The sequence below is a fragment of the Mustela putorius genome, unplaced genomic scaffold (genome assembly GCF_011764305.1).
Source record: "Mustela putorius furo isolate JIRA1106 unplaced genomic scaffold, ASM1176430v1.1 tig00003853_pilon_pilon_pilon, whole genome shotgun sequence".
In the NCBI taxonomy this organism is placed as follows: Eukaryota; Metazoa; Chordata; class Mammalia; order Carnivora; family Mustelidae; genus Mustela; species Mustela putorius.
In genome coordinates, this window is record NW_025422005.1 from 20,849,168 (window position 1) to 20,862,819 (window position 13,652).

The 13,652-nt window shown below is 41.5% G+C and overlaps 2 protein-coding genes across 3 annotated transcripts in view; one reads left to right on the top strand and one right to left on the bottom strand.

The window, feature by feature from the left end:
• Window positions 1-13,652, bottom strand: part of LOC123387312 (translation initiation factor IF-2-like) — a 55,971-nt gene that overhangs the window by 9,240 nt on the left and 33,079 nt on the right. The gene's annotated exons all lie outside the window — the stretch shown is intronic.
• PHACTR4 (phosphatase and actin regulator 4) overlaps window positions 1-13,652 on the top strand; it is a 108,033-nt gene that overhangs the window by 9,126 nt on the left and 85,255 nt on the right. The window lies entirely within an intron of this gene.

Sequence of the window (13,652 nt, forward strand, 5' to 3'; positions counted from 1 at the left end):
AGCGGGGAGCCTGCTTCTCCTTCTCCCTCTACCTGTCGCTCCCCCAGCTTGTGCTTGCTCTCTCTGTCAAATAAATAAAACCTTAAAAAAAAAAAAAAAAGAAGAAGAAGAAGAAACTTTAATTTCCTGAAGCCCAAATCTAGTCCCAATTATTTCAGGAGAAGAAATAATAGGATTAATTTTGATCTGAACATCTTAGTGAATTACAAAGGACATTATTTTCAGGAAAAATAAGATCTCAGGATGATCTGGAAAGTAAGATCATCCTGAGATCTTATTTTTCCTGAAAATAATGTCCTTTGTAATTCACTAAGATATTTCCTTGAGAGTGCTTTTGCTTATCAGTGAGCCACACCTCTATTTTAAAGAGCTGATTCATGCCTCTTGGTGGTAACAAAAAAAGACCATGTTTAACTAGGAGGAGGTTTTTTTCTTGAAAGGGGATATTAAGCTCATTCTTTTTTTAAGTAGGTTCCACGCCCAGCATGGCTTGGACTCACAACCCTGAGATTAAGACCCTAGCTGACGTCAAGAACTGGACATTTAACAGAGTGTTAAGTGAGCCACCCCGGCACCCCTAGTCCCATTTTTAAGTCTTTACCCATAAGTAATATGTTAGATGTTGATTGTGCTTAAAAATAAGCATTTCCCAACTGTAACTTTTTTTGAACAGACTTCAAAAGACAAAAATTTTTTCCTGTCACATCATTAATAGCTTTCATTCTTTGTTTCATTTTAGTGTCCAGACTCTGGTTGTAAATACAGATATAAACAGATATACCAAGAATATATAATTTTTCCTAGCAGAATATGTACTTTTTGAGATATTGTTGGGTGTACCAGTTGAGCCAATACTAGAAATAAGAAGACAGTGGAACAATATTTTCAAAATGCTAAAAGCAAAAAAGAATCTGTCAACCAAGAATTGTGTACTCAGTAAAAATGTATGTCAAAAATAATTTTAAAGAGAAAATTTCAAACAAAGGAACTGAGAGAACATATTCCCGTAGAACCTCACCAAAGGAACTTCTGAAGGATATACTTTAGGAGGAAGGAAAAATGCTTCTTGGAAACAAGAGTCTGAGATGCAAAGAGGAATGATGAGCAAAGAACATGTCCAGTAGGGGCGCCTGGGTGGCTCAGTGGGTTAAAGCCTCTGCCTTCGGCTCAGGAGCCCCGAATCGGGCTCTCTGCTCAGCAGGGAGCCTGCTTCCTCCTCTCTCTCTGCCTGCCTTTCTGCCTACTTGTGATCTCTGTCTGTCAAATAAATAAATAAAATCTTAAAAAAAAAAAAAAAACATGTCCAGTAAAGGAAACCTTCTTAAGGACTGACTTGATAGAAGAGTAACATCTTATTTGTGGATATAAAAATGGAAAATACTCAAATAAATATAAATAGGGAAGGGGTTTGAAATGAAAGCATTCCAAGCGTTCTTATTTAGACTTAATGTAAAATATTCATTTCAGAGCTAATAATAAAAGAATAGTAATAGAATAAAAATAAGTAGAAATGAGGAAAAGAAATGAGAAAAAACTGATACAGCAGAAGGCAAAAAAGGAGAAAAGATCAGCAAAGTGGGACAGATGAAAAATAGGAAATAAGGTGGTAAGAAGGAATACAAAGTATTTCTTAATCGCAATAGAAATAAATTAGAATGTGTTCCCCCAGAACTCTGTTTAAAAGACAAAGACGGTCCAAATAGAGAGGACACTAAATAAATGGTAGAGAGAAAATACTCATGGATTGGAAAACTTAGTATTATAAAGTTCTCCCGAGTTTGATTTTTAGATTAAATGTAATTCTAATCAAAATTCCAATAAGTTGTTTTTGTTTTTGTTTTCATGGAATTTGACAAGTTGATTCTAAAATGTATGTGGAGAGGCGCCTGGGTGGCTCAGTCGGTTAAGCAGCTGCCTTTGGCTCGGGTGGTGATCCCAGTGTCCTGGGATCGAGTCCCACATAGGGCTCCTTGCTCCTTGGGAAGCCTGCTTCTCTCTCTGCCTCTGTTTGCTGCTCTGCCTGCCTGTGCGTACGTGCTCTCTCTCTCTCTCTCTCTGACAAATAAATAAAAATAAAATCTTAAATAAATAAAATAAAATGTATGTGGAGCAGCCAACACATGTTTGAAGATAAGATGGGGAAACTTGTCCTACCTGATTACGAGACTTATTATAAACCTGGGGGCACCTGGGTGGCTCAGTTGGTTAAGCATCTGTTTTCAGCTCAGGTCATGATTCCAGGGTCCTGGGATCAAACCCCATGTCAGGCTCTCTGCTCATTGGGGAGCCTGCATCTCCTTCTCTCTTTGCCTGCTGTTCCCCCGCTTGTGCTTGCTCTAAGTCAAATGAACAAATAAAATCTTTTAAAAAAAAAAAAAAAAGAAGAAGACAACAATGACTTACTCTAAGACTGATTATTAGAAATGTGGTTTTGGACCTGGGATCAAAAAATAGACACATAGGATAGGATAGAGTGCTTGTAGAGGAACCTGTGAATAGGGAGAATGACATGAGACAAAGGTGGCATTACAGATCAGTGGAGAAAAGATAAATTTTTCAGTAATAGACTGAGATCATTTGTTAGTCATAAAAAAATGGATCTCTATCTAATACCATACACAAAAATCAGTTCTAGTTGCATTGATGGCCAAAATGTAAAGGGTAAAACTTTAAAAGGTTAAGAAGAAAATATAGGAAAATATCTGTCTTGTCTCAGGTCTTGTATACATTAACTTAGCAATAAGTTAAAAATAGAAATAAGCCAGGGTGAAGGGATAGGACATGATGGAAAGGGGTTTGCCATATTAGACAAGGTAGTCCGGGCAAGGCCCCTCTGAGCAAGTCATATTTAATTTGCCCCATGAAATAAAGGGGCAAATCATGCAGTTTCTGAGAGTGGAGCATTCCAGGCTGTCTGAACAGCACTTGTCAAGCCCTGGGGTAAGAATGTGCTTGATGAATTACAGAAACAGCAAATAGGGTAGTGCGGCAGGAACTGAGTGAGCAGGACGATACAAGTGAAGTCTCCGAGTGAGTAAGCGGGTTAGGTTATGTAGACTCTCAAGGGCCATGGTAAGAAATTTGGAGTCAATTTCAGGTGTAATAGAGAGACCAGATCTGCTTTACTTCTTCAAAGGATTGCCCAGACCACTCTGAGGACAACACATTACAAGAGTCCGAGTGGGAAGAGGGTGGATTAGGGAGTTAACACACTAGTCAAGGCAAGATGTGGCCAAAGCTTGGAGTTGGGTGGTGAGAAGTGTTTAGATTATGGATATATTACAGAGACAGAGGTGGTAAAATGTGGTGATGATTTAGATGTGGTTGTGAAAGAAAGAAAAGAGTCAATCATAACACCAAAGTTTTTGCCCTGAGCAACCGGAAAACTTTTAAGTTGCCTCTTTCCTGAAATAATGATCTGAATTAGCAGCTAACACACTGCCAGCATTTTTCTTTTTCTTCCTTCTTTCCTTCCCTCCTTCCTTCTTTTCTTTCTCCCTCTCTCCCTCGGTATCCCCCTGCCTTCCTGCCTTCCTTCCTTATCTGTTGCCCTAACTATTGAATAGGAGACACTGGAAAAAGAACAAGTTGGGGGGACGCCTGTGTGGCAGTGGCCTGGGATCGAGCCCTGCATTGGGCTCCCTGCCCGGCATGCTTGTGTTCTCTCTCCCTGTGTCTCTCTCTGTCAAATAATAAAATCTTAAAAAAAAAAAAAAGGGGGGGGGAGTGAGGGAGTGAAGAATCAAGAGGTAGTTGTTTTTATATTTATACATATGCTGTTAATATATAAACATATTAATACATATTAATAACAGTATATGTTAAATATACTATGTCTGAGAAACTTAGTAGATTTCCAAATAAAGATGTGTAGTCTGTGGATATACCAGTTTGAAGTTCAGAGGAGAGATTCAGTCTGGCAATATGAATTTGGAAGTCATCAGTGTATATATTGTATTTAAAGCTGTAGAACTGCGGCACAGTGCCACGTGGGCTGACCAGGGACCCATTATCATCACAGTGGACACAAAAGAGAGCATCACAGCAAGCATCACATCACATCACATCTGGAGGCACAGTTGGGGAGGTTTCCTGCAGGGGTTGCCTCACTTGAGGAGGGAGAACAAAAACTGAGTTCGTAGGCCCCAGTTTAGGAACACTTCACAATTGCTGGGCTGTGAGAGGCAGTAAAATATTTTGGATTCTATCCTGTCTTTAGGCAATGAAGACAAAGAAAGGGTTTGCTGTGCGGTATGTTTTGGAAATGACTCATATGATGTGGAGGACGAGATTTTTGCTTTGAACAACTCGGTGGAGAGTGGCAAGCTAGAAAGCTGCCGGAAGAGTGGGGAATGAGGATGAGTGAGGCAGATGAGGAATTGTTTTGTGTATGTTGAATGGAGGATTGTGGATATCTAGGTGGAGGTGTTTAGTGAATTGGACATGTGGATTTGGAGCTCATTCATTTAAAAAATAGTTGTTACTGTGGAATGCCTGGGAAGCTCAGTCACTTAAGCATCTGCCTTTAGCTCAGGTCATGATCCCAGAGTCCTGGGATCAAGTTCCACATTGCGCTCCTTGCTCAGTGGGGAGCCTGCTTCTCCTTCTGCCTGCCACTTTCCCTGCTTGTGCACTCTGTGTGTCTAACAAATAAATAAATAAAATCTTTTTAAAAATAGTTAAATAAAAAATAGTTATTGTGTACTTAATATCTTCCAGGCACACTATTCTAAATATATATATATATATATATATATAATTTTTTTAAGAGTGCATATGCCTGCGCAGGAAGGATGGGCAGGGGGAGAGAGGGAGAGAGAGAATCTCACTCAGACTCCATGCTGAGCACAGATCCCAACTCAGGGTTCAGTCTCAGGATCCTGAGATCACGATCTGAGCCAAAATCAAGAGTCTGATGATTAACTAACTGCACCACTCCAGACACTATTCTAGATGTTAAAGATACAGCAGTGAAAAAAAAAAAAAGGCAACACATATGTCCTGAAAGAATTCATATTTTAGTGCGAGGAGATAATAAACAATAAATAAATTTATAACATAATGTAGAAGATAAGTGCTCTGAGAAATACAAAGCTGGAGGGGTGCCTGAGTGGCTCAGGTCATGATCACAGGGTCCTGAGATTGAGCCCGACATCAGGCTCCCTGATCAGAGAGCCTGCTTCTGCCTTTCCCTCTGCTCCTCCCCTACTTGTACACACACACTCTCTCTCTCTCTTTCTTTTTTTTTTTTTTAAGATTTTATTTATTTATTTGACAGAGAGAGATCACTGTAGGAGAGAGGAAGGGAAGCAGGCCCCCTGCTCAGGACCCTGAGATCATGACCTGAGCCGAAGGCAGAGGCTTAACCCACTGAGCCACCCAGGCGCCCCCACACTCTCTCTCTTTCTGTCAAATAAATTAATTAAAATCTTTTAAAAAAAAAGAAAAGGAAATGCAAAGCTGGGAAAAGAGGTAAAGCAGGGGTGGGGTGTGGTGATGCTTATGATTTCAATGCTGATGATTTCAATTTAAACTTGGGTAAAGGAGGAAGGCATCACTGAGAAGGCAGCATTTTAGCAAAGACCTAAAAGAATTGAGGAATGAAAATCTTGGGGAGGAGCATTCCAGGGAGAGCAAAAAGCAAGTGCAAAAGCCCCAAGCATGCCTGGCAGGTTCAAGAAGCTTAGCGAGGGAGAGTAGTTGAACATCATGGGGTCATTGAACATGATCACAGGGCCTTGTAACTGTTAAGTTTTTTTGCTTTTTACCCTGAGTTTTGTTTTTTTTTTTTTTTAAGATTTTATTTATTTATTTGATAGATAGAGATCACAAGTAGGCAGAGAGACAGGCAGAGAGAGAGAGAGGAGGAAGCAGACTCCCTGCGGAGCAGAGAACCCGATGCGGGCTCGATCCCAGAAACCTGGGATCATGACCTGAACCGAAGGCAGAGGCTTTAACCCACTGAGCCACCCAGGCACCCCTACCCTGAGCTTTTGAGAGAGATCTGGACTGAACATACATATAGGTTTGGGCATCATCTGCACATTGGTGGCTCTAGAAACCATGGGAATACTTCTAGCACAGGTGTTCATTTAGGTGGAGACACGAAGTAGCGTCCTCTTCTACAAAGATGACTCAAAATTCTTTCAGCAAGATACCCTCCTGTTGTGATTCTCTAAGGACAGAGTGTGTTAATTGAAACTTTCTGTTAGCTAACCCTGTATCATCACCCTGATCATCTAGTGGATAATGTGGTTAACAGTTGAGATACTGTTAATTCCGTCTTCCGTATCTGCCAGCAAATCCTGTTATGTTTACTAACCATTTCCAGATGTTCTCACTTATGTATCAGACATTTATTCAGTGCCACATACATCGGAAACAAAATACTGACCTCAGATCTGTTAGCATGAGGGTTCAAATAGAGCTTTGTTTACACTAATGATTACACTATGTTTAGGCTTCTAATGACTGTACCCTGTGTTAATACCCCTATTCTCTCTAATTCCTTTTATACTTGTTGGAAGGTTAACACTCAACTGATTTGACTTCTCAGCTAGTCTTTTTTTTTTAGTGGTTGCTCTGGGAATTACAATTCACATTTTACCTTAAAACAACCTAGTAATCTTGTTCAGGTATATATCAATTTGATTTCAGTATAGCTTGTTCCTTTTCCCCCGTAGTGCTGTTATTCTCATACAAATTATGTATTTATATATCATAAGCCAATTGCTAAGCTTTTGTAATTATTGCTTTATACATTGTCTTTTTAATTAGATAGGAAAATAAAATTATATACTTTTATACTGTCTTTTATATTTACCTGTGTAGTTACTTTTCTTATCGCTCTTTATTTTTTCCTATGGATTCTGGTTACTGTCTAGTTTCTCTCACGTCAGCATGAAAGTCTGCACTGTTTCTCATAGAACAGGTCGGCTAGGGATGAATGCTCTCAGTTTTTGTATATCTGGGAATGTCTTTCTCTCGCCTTTGTTTTAAAAGGATAGTTTTGCTGGATGTAGGATTTTGGTTTAAGTCTTTTTCCTTCATCATTTTGAATCCTAAGTGTGGATCATTTTGTGTTTATCTTACACTTTTTTTGAGTTTCTTGGATGTATTTTTCATCATTTGGGGGCAGTATTAATTTCCCATTATGTGTATGTCTGTATACTTGATGGTTTGTATGCTTGAAGGTTTGTTCTCTGAGGCTCTCTTCATTTTTCTTCATTCTTTTTTATTCTGTTCCTCAGACAGGGTAATCTCTGTGAACTTGTCTTTGTTTTTGCTGATTCTTCTGCCAGCTCAGATCTGCTGTTGAGCCTACCTAGTGAATTTTTCTTTTCAGTTATCATACTTTTCAACTCCAGAAAATCTTTCTTTTTCTTTTCTTAAGGACTTTATTTATTTGAGAGAGGGCATACAAGTCGGGTGAGGGCCAGAGAGAGAAGCAGAATCCCTGCTGAGCAAGGAGCCTGATGCCTGGCTTGATTCTGGCATGACCTGAGCCAAAGGCAAACACTTAACTGACTGAGCCACCCAGGTACCCCAGTCTTTCTTTTTTTTTATACAATTTCTGTTGCTATTGCTATTGCTACTCTGTATTTGACGAGGCATTTTTCTTAATCTTAATGCTTCAGACATGGTTTTCTTTAGTTATTTGAAGTATTTAGAAGAGTTTATTTAAAGTCTTTGTCTAGGGGAACCTGGGTGGCTCAGTCGGATAAGCCGCTGCCTGTGGCTCAGGTCATCATACCAGCGTCCTGAGATGGAGCCCTATATCAGGCTCCCTGCTCAGCAGAGAGCCTGCTTCTCCTTCTCCCCCTACCTCTGCCTGCGTATGCTCTCTCTATCTGTCAAATAAGTAAATAAAATCTTTAAAGTCTTTGTCCAGTAAGCCCAACATCTAGACCTCCTCAGGTATGGTTTTGTTGACTGCTTTTTTTCCCTGTATATAGACCATACTTTCCTCTTTATTTGTGTATCATAACTTTTTCTAAATACTGAGCATTTAAAATAATGTGGCAATCTGCAAATCAGATTCTCCCTTCCCTCCTGCACATTTCTTTTTTATTTAGTGACTTTCCTGGATGAAATATCTGTAGAGCCTGTATTCTTTGTTTTATGGCCAATGAAGTCTCTGCTTGGTTGGTTTAGTGGTTAGCTAATGGTTAGACAGAGATTTTCTTAAATGTCTTGGACCAGTAAATTATCCAGCCTTTGCCAAGGGGGTTCTGTCTGTACATTGGCATATACTTTCAATGTTCCCAGCAGGCAGTATACAACTTTGCCTTAGCCATTACTTCCTGCTTGCACAGAATTTCAAGGTCAGCCAGAGGGTAAGAGATCAGGGCCCTCTCAGGCCTTTCCTGGGTATGTCCAGAGCCTGCAAGCCCTTCTAGATGCCTAAGAATATGTCAGAGCTGGGCACCTGGGTGGCTCAGTGGGTTAAAGCCTCTGCCTTCAGTCATGATCCCAGGGTCCTGGGATCGAGCCCCCCACATCGGGCTCTCTTAACAGGGAGCCTGCTTCCTCCATTCTCTCTCTGCCTGCCTCTCTGCCTACTTGTGATCTCTGTCTGTCAAATAAATAAATAATATCTTAAAAAAAAAAAAAAAAAAGAATACGTCAGAGCTTTCCTGAAGCCCATATAGACCTCTCAATCCTGGACATTTATGGTTTTTTTTTCAGTGTCCTGTTAGCCTCCAGCTGGTATCACTGCCTTAGGCTTTGGGGATGTTAAACACTACAACTGACTGTTTTTTGAAAAATCTCCAAAGGATAGGGCTCTTCACACAGAAAAAGCTCTGAATCAGGTCCAATAAAGATAAGGAGAATGGAGTTTCTTGGTGCTATCAGTCAGATCACATACTAACAGCTCTCTGGGGATGGGGCTTTTAGAGATCTCCACATTTGTTCTCTCCTTTCCAGTAGCTGCTAGGCTGCTGGTTTTTATAACTACTGTGGTTGTGAGGGTCTTGGTTTTCAAGGCTAACCGAAAGCTGGGGAGAGGGAAGTGGGAGTCAGGGTAGTTAAAATGCCATAATACTCTCTGGTCTTACCAAGATTGAGCTGGTTTTCTTTCTTTCTTTTTTTTTTAGTTGCAATAAAATATGCACAATATCAAGTTAACAGTTTTTTTAAAAGATTATTCATTTATGTGACAGAGAGCATACAAGCAGGGGGAGGGGCAGAGGGAAAGGAAGAAGCAGGCTTCCCACTGAGCAGGGAACCCCATGCAGGGCTCGATCCCAGGACCCTGAGATCCCGACCTGGGCCAAAGGCAGACACAACCAACTGAGCCACCAGGTGCCCCTGAAGTTTACCATTTTAACATTTCTAAAGGATATAGTTGGTGACATTAAGTATATTCACATTGTTCTACAACCATCACCACTATCTATCTTTAGACTTTTTCATTTTCCTAAACTAAAACTCTGTACCCATTAGTGATGATAATTCTTCATTCTCTCCTCCCTCGGCTCCTGAAAACACCATCTGACTTTTTTTTTTTTAAAGATTTCATTTTTTTATTTATTTGACAGAGAGATCACAAGTAGGCAGAGCAGCAGGCAGAAGGGGGGGGGGGAAGCAGGCTCCCCGCTGAGCAGAGAGCCCAATGTAGGGCTCGATCCCAGGACCGTGAGACCACAACCTGAGCCAAAGGCAGAGGCCTAACCCACTGAGCCACCCAGGTGCCCCACCATCTGACTTTCTGTCTCTGAATTTGACTCTTCTAGGTGAAGTAGAATCCCATAATGTTTTCCCTTTGTGTTTAGCTTATTTCATTTAGCATAATGTCTCAGAATTCATCTGTATTGTAACATAAGTCAGAATTTCATTCCTTAATAAGGCTGAATAATATATTCCACATTTTATGTATCCATTCACCTGTTGATGGATATTTGGGTTGTTTTTTATTGTCAGTAATGCTACTATGAACATGACTGTACAAATATGTATTTGAGTTCCTACTTTCAGTTCTTTGGGGTATATATCCAGAAGTGGAATTGCTGGGTCCTGTGATAATTCTGTTTTTAATTTCAATTTTTTTTTTAAGTATGGGACCCAGCGTGGAGCCCGGTGTGGGGCTTGAACCCACAACCCTGAGATCAAGATGTGAGCTGAGATCAAGAGTCAGATGCTTGCAGTGCCTGGATGGCTCAGTGGGTTGGATGGCCAACTCTTGATTTTGGCTCCGGTCATGATCTCAGGGTCCTGGGATCGAGCCCCGTGTTGTGCTTTGCACTCTTTGGGGAGTGTGTTTAAGAATTCTCTCTCCCCCTCCCTGTACACCTCCCCTGTGCATGCTTGCACTCACTATCTCTCTCTCCCTCTCTCAAATAAATAAATATATTAAATAATTACCTTTTAAAACAAAAATCAGCCACTTAACCAACTGACCCAACCAGGCACTCCCCCATCTCTTCCAGTCTTGACAGCTTACTTAGTGGTATGACCCAAACCCTCATTCCTGAGGGATCTGAACCACTAGTTACCATGCTTTTCTCAGGCCAGAGTATCCAATTTGTCTGCTTATGGTACTCTGAGAGGTGGGAAAGGGAATACTAATGGGCACCCAAGTGGATCATCTGGGTTCCAGATATATTGTCACTGTCCCATTGTGGAACAGCAGCCCTACTTCTTTCTGGTAATAAGGATCAGTTACCCCTGCCAAGATGGTAATTCCTCCTTTGCCCTTTGATCCCTAGATACAAGAACTCGAAAATGCCCAGGTGACAGCCATAGCTTATAGACTCTAGGGATTCTTTCCCCACCCCCTCGGGATTCTTTTGTCTCTTACGAAAGTGTTCTCTTTTGGTGACATAAATCTTTGCAGAACCCAGAATTGCAGGGGTAATACACACAAATTCCCCAGGTGGGTCTTTGGGATTTGATGATAAACAGGGTATATTGTGTTTGTACCCCCCCCCATTTTCCTATATTCTTGTAATTTTCCTATATTCTTGTAATTTTCTTAGCATATGAAGGTCTTTGATTTGGGGTATGTATTGCATCCAGGAGGTTGGCATTCTGTCCAGCTGTGCCTTCATCAGGCCATTTCAATGCTCTTTTAGGTTAGGAACTCCTAGATGATGCTATATATGATACCACCAGTAGATCCCGTGTTCCTGGAACCTATCTTGCACTTACTGTGAGGAAGTGATATTGTGTGGGATGATGCTTACTGGTAGATTAAACCTTTCGTGAACTCTCGTGTGGTGATGTTCCAGAGGGCAGGAAGGACAAACCTACCCCCAGACTATGTCCTTATTCCTTTCAGAATAAATTGTTTGCCTTTTCAAGGTGGGAGGGGCCAGTATAGTCAAGTCAGCTTGCCATCAAGTGGTTTCCTTAAAGATGGTGCCATATTGGAGCTTAGTGTTTGCCTCTGTTGCTGGCCATTTGGACTTTTGGCTGCATCAGTAACTGGAGCATCCCTGTAAGTGGGAATTCATGCAGTTGTCCATGCATGGTATATATCTCTGCTATCGTGACCACATTTTTTCATGTGCCCATTTCATGTGCACTGGGGAGGCCATGAAAAAAGATGGCTGACAGAAACTGGTTGAATCATTGTCTACTTGGTTGTTTAGTGCCTCTTTCATGGTAGGTGTTCTCTGATGAATGTCAGGACTAGACCTTAACTTGGTTGTATCCACTCCGTAGCCCTCCTGCGTGCCTCTACCCTAAGACTTCCTTGTCGCACTATTCCAGTCTTTCTACTTTTAAGCCCCCTGACCAGCATGTTGCAACATTTGCCTACCATGTCTTTGTCTATACATAGTAGACAGTCAAGTGTACTGCCTAAAGCTCTGCCCATTGGGAAGGTTTTCCTTTACCACTGTTTTCGGAGCCACCCCCTGAGGGAAGCTTTATGTAGCACCTGTCCAGTTTTCACTTGTACCACATACAGATGTCTGTGAGAACTATAAGGGTTTTGTCTCTGTCAGCTGATGATAGAGCCCCCCCATATGGCCAAAAAGGTATATGCTGAGGGAGGGGCGCTTGTATGACAGTGGTGGGTGATATGATGGGGTAGGCTCTCTGCTCAAGCTTGTGACTTCTGGTCCTATTTGTGCTTGATCTTGGTTGTATCGCTTTGATCTTACGTTGGATTGTTACTGGGTCCACCCAACCTTATAACTTGGTGTGTTTCACAGAACTTAGGTCAAAATGGGTGATTCTAGATAAATGGGCACTTGGTGTCTTGGTGGTCACATGCTCCATATCTCTTAGGATGCAGTATCATGCCAGGAGTCATTGTGCAGATGACATTTGATTTTCCACTACAAAAGGCATGGCCTTGCTCCAGAACCCCAGGGGGTCATATAGTGATTCTCCCACTGGGGCTTGCCACAGTACCATAGGATCTGCCAGGTTGTTTATCACCATCCAGGCCTGCAGATTCCTTTCCTGTTTTGAGCTACTCTTGATATGCACCTTTTTATGTCTCCTGGTTTAGAAGCCATAGCAGTATTCTCAGATTCTCAGGTGGAATGGCTCCCTCTTAATTGTGGGAGATGCAAGGTGCAGGTATTTACTTGGTTGCCTTTACTTGAATGGCATGTCTTATCAAGCCCTCACTACTGGGACCATAAAAATTTTACTGATGTAATGGGTTCCTGAATCTTTGAGACATTGGTCTCTCTGTGGAGTAAATGTCTTTTGACAAGGCCTTCAGTGTGCTTTCCACTCCTTGGTCCTCTGGCCCAGTTAGCAAGATGTTACTAATATAGTAGGTCACTGAGTGGCTCAGTTGGTTAGGTTTCCAACACTTGGTTTTGGCTCAGGTCATGATCTCAGGGTGGTGGGACTGAGCCCTGTGTCAGGCTCCACACTCAGGTGGGAGTCTCTCGGTCTCCCTTTGCCCCTCCCCCCTCACAAATAAATAATGAATCTTTAAATATATATATATATATATATATATATATATCTTGAGTCACTGTGATGTCCTGCAGAAACTCCAGATGACCCATGCCTCTTTGGACTATATTATGTAAGAAGGTTGCAGAATTAACATAATCCTGTATATAAGTGTGTGCTGTAATCTATGTGAATGTGAATTGTTTCTGATCCTGTTTACTTAAAGAAATTTAAAAAAAAGTTTATTCCTGCAGTCATTGACTGCAAACGGTGCTCCTGGGCCTATTAACCTGCTCTAGCGAACATACCTCTGGTGTGGCAGCTCTAGTTGAAACTAATATTAGATTCAGTTTGTGGCCATCTGCCACCTGCCTCCAGGATTTGCTTGATTTCTTCAGGGACCACACTGTGAATTCTGCACCCACCAGGGTATTGCACTAATTTCTGCCAGCCCCCCTCCCTTGACTGTGGGTTACAACATTGTCTTGTTTTGTTATTTATTATCTTGGCAGGTGGGCTAGGGCAGGCTTAGTTTCTTCTACCTAGCCTTTCCCAGCGTGGTAACTCTTACACCACAGCCCAACAACTCAAAATAGGGATTGCCCTAATTCCAAGTATGTCTGTTTCAGTGATACATTCAGGAACTGAAGAAACGACCAGCAGGAAGGCTCACATGCGCAGTATTCTTCAAGTGCCTGATACAGCTAGAGCGTTCCGTCCACACGTAGACCACCACTGTTCACCACTGGTGAAAGTTTAAGAGTTGGGCGGGCACCTTCTACCAGGGT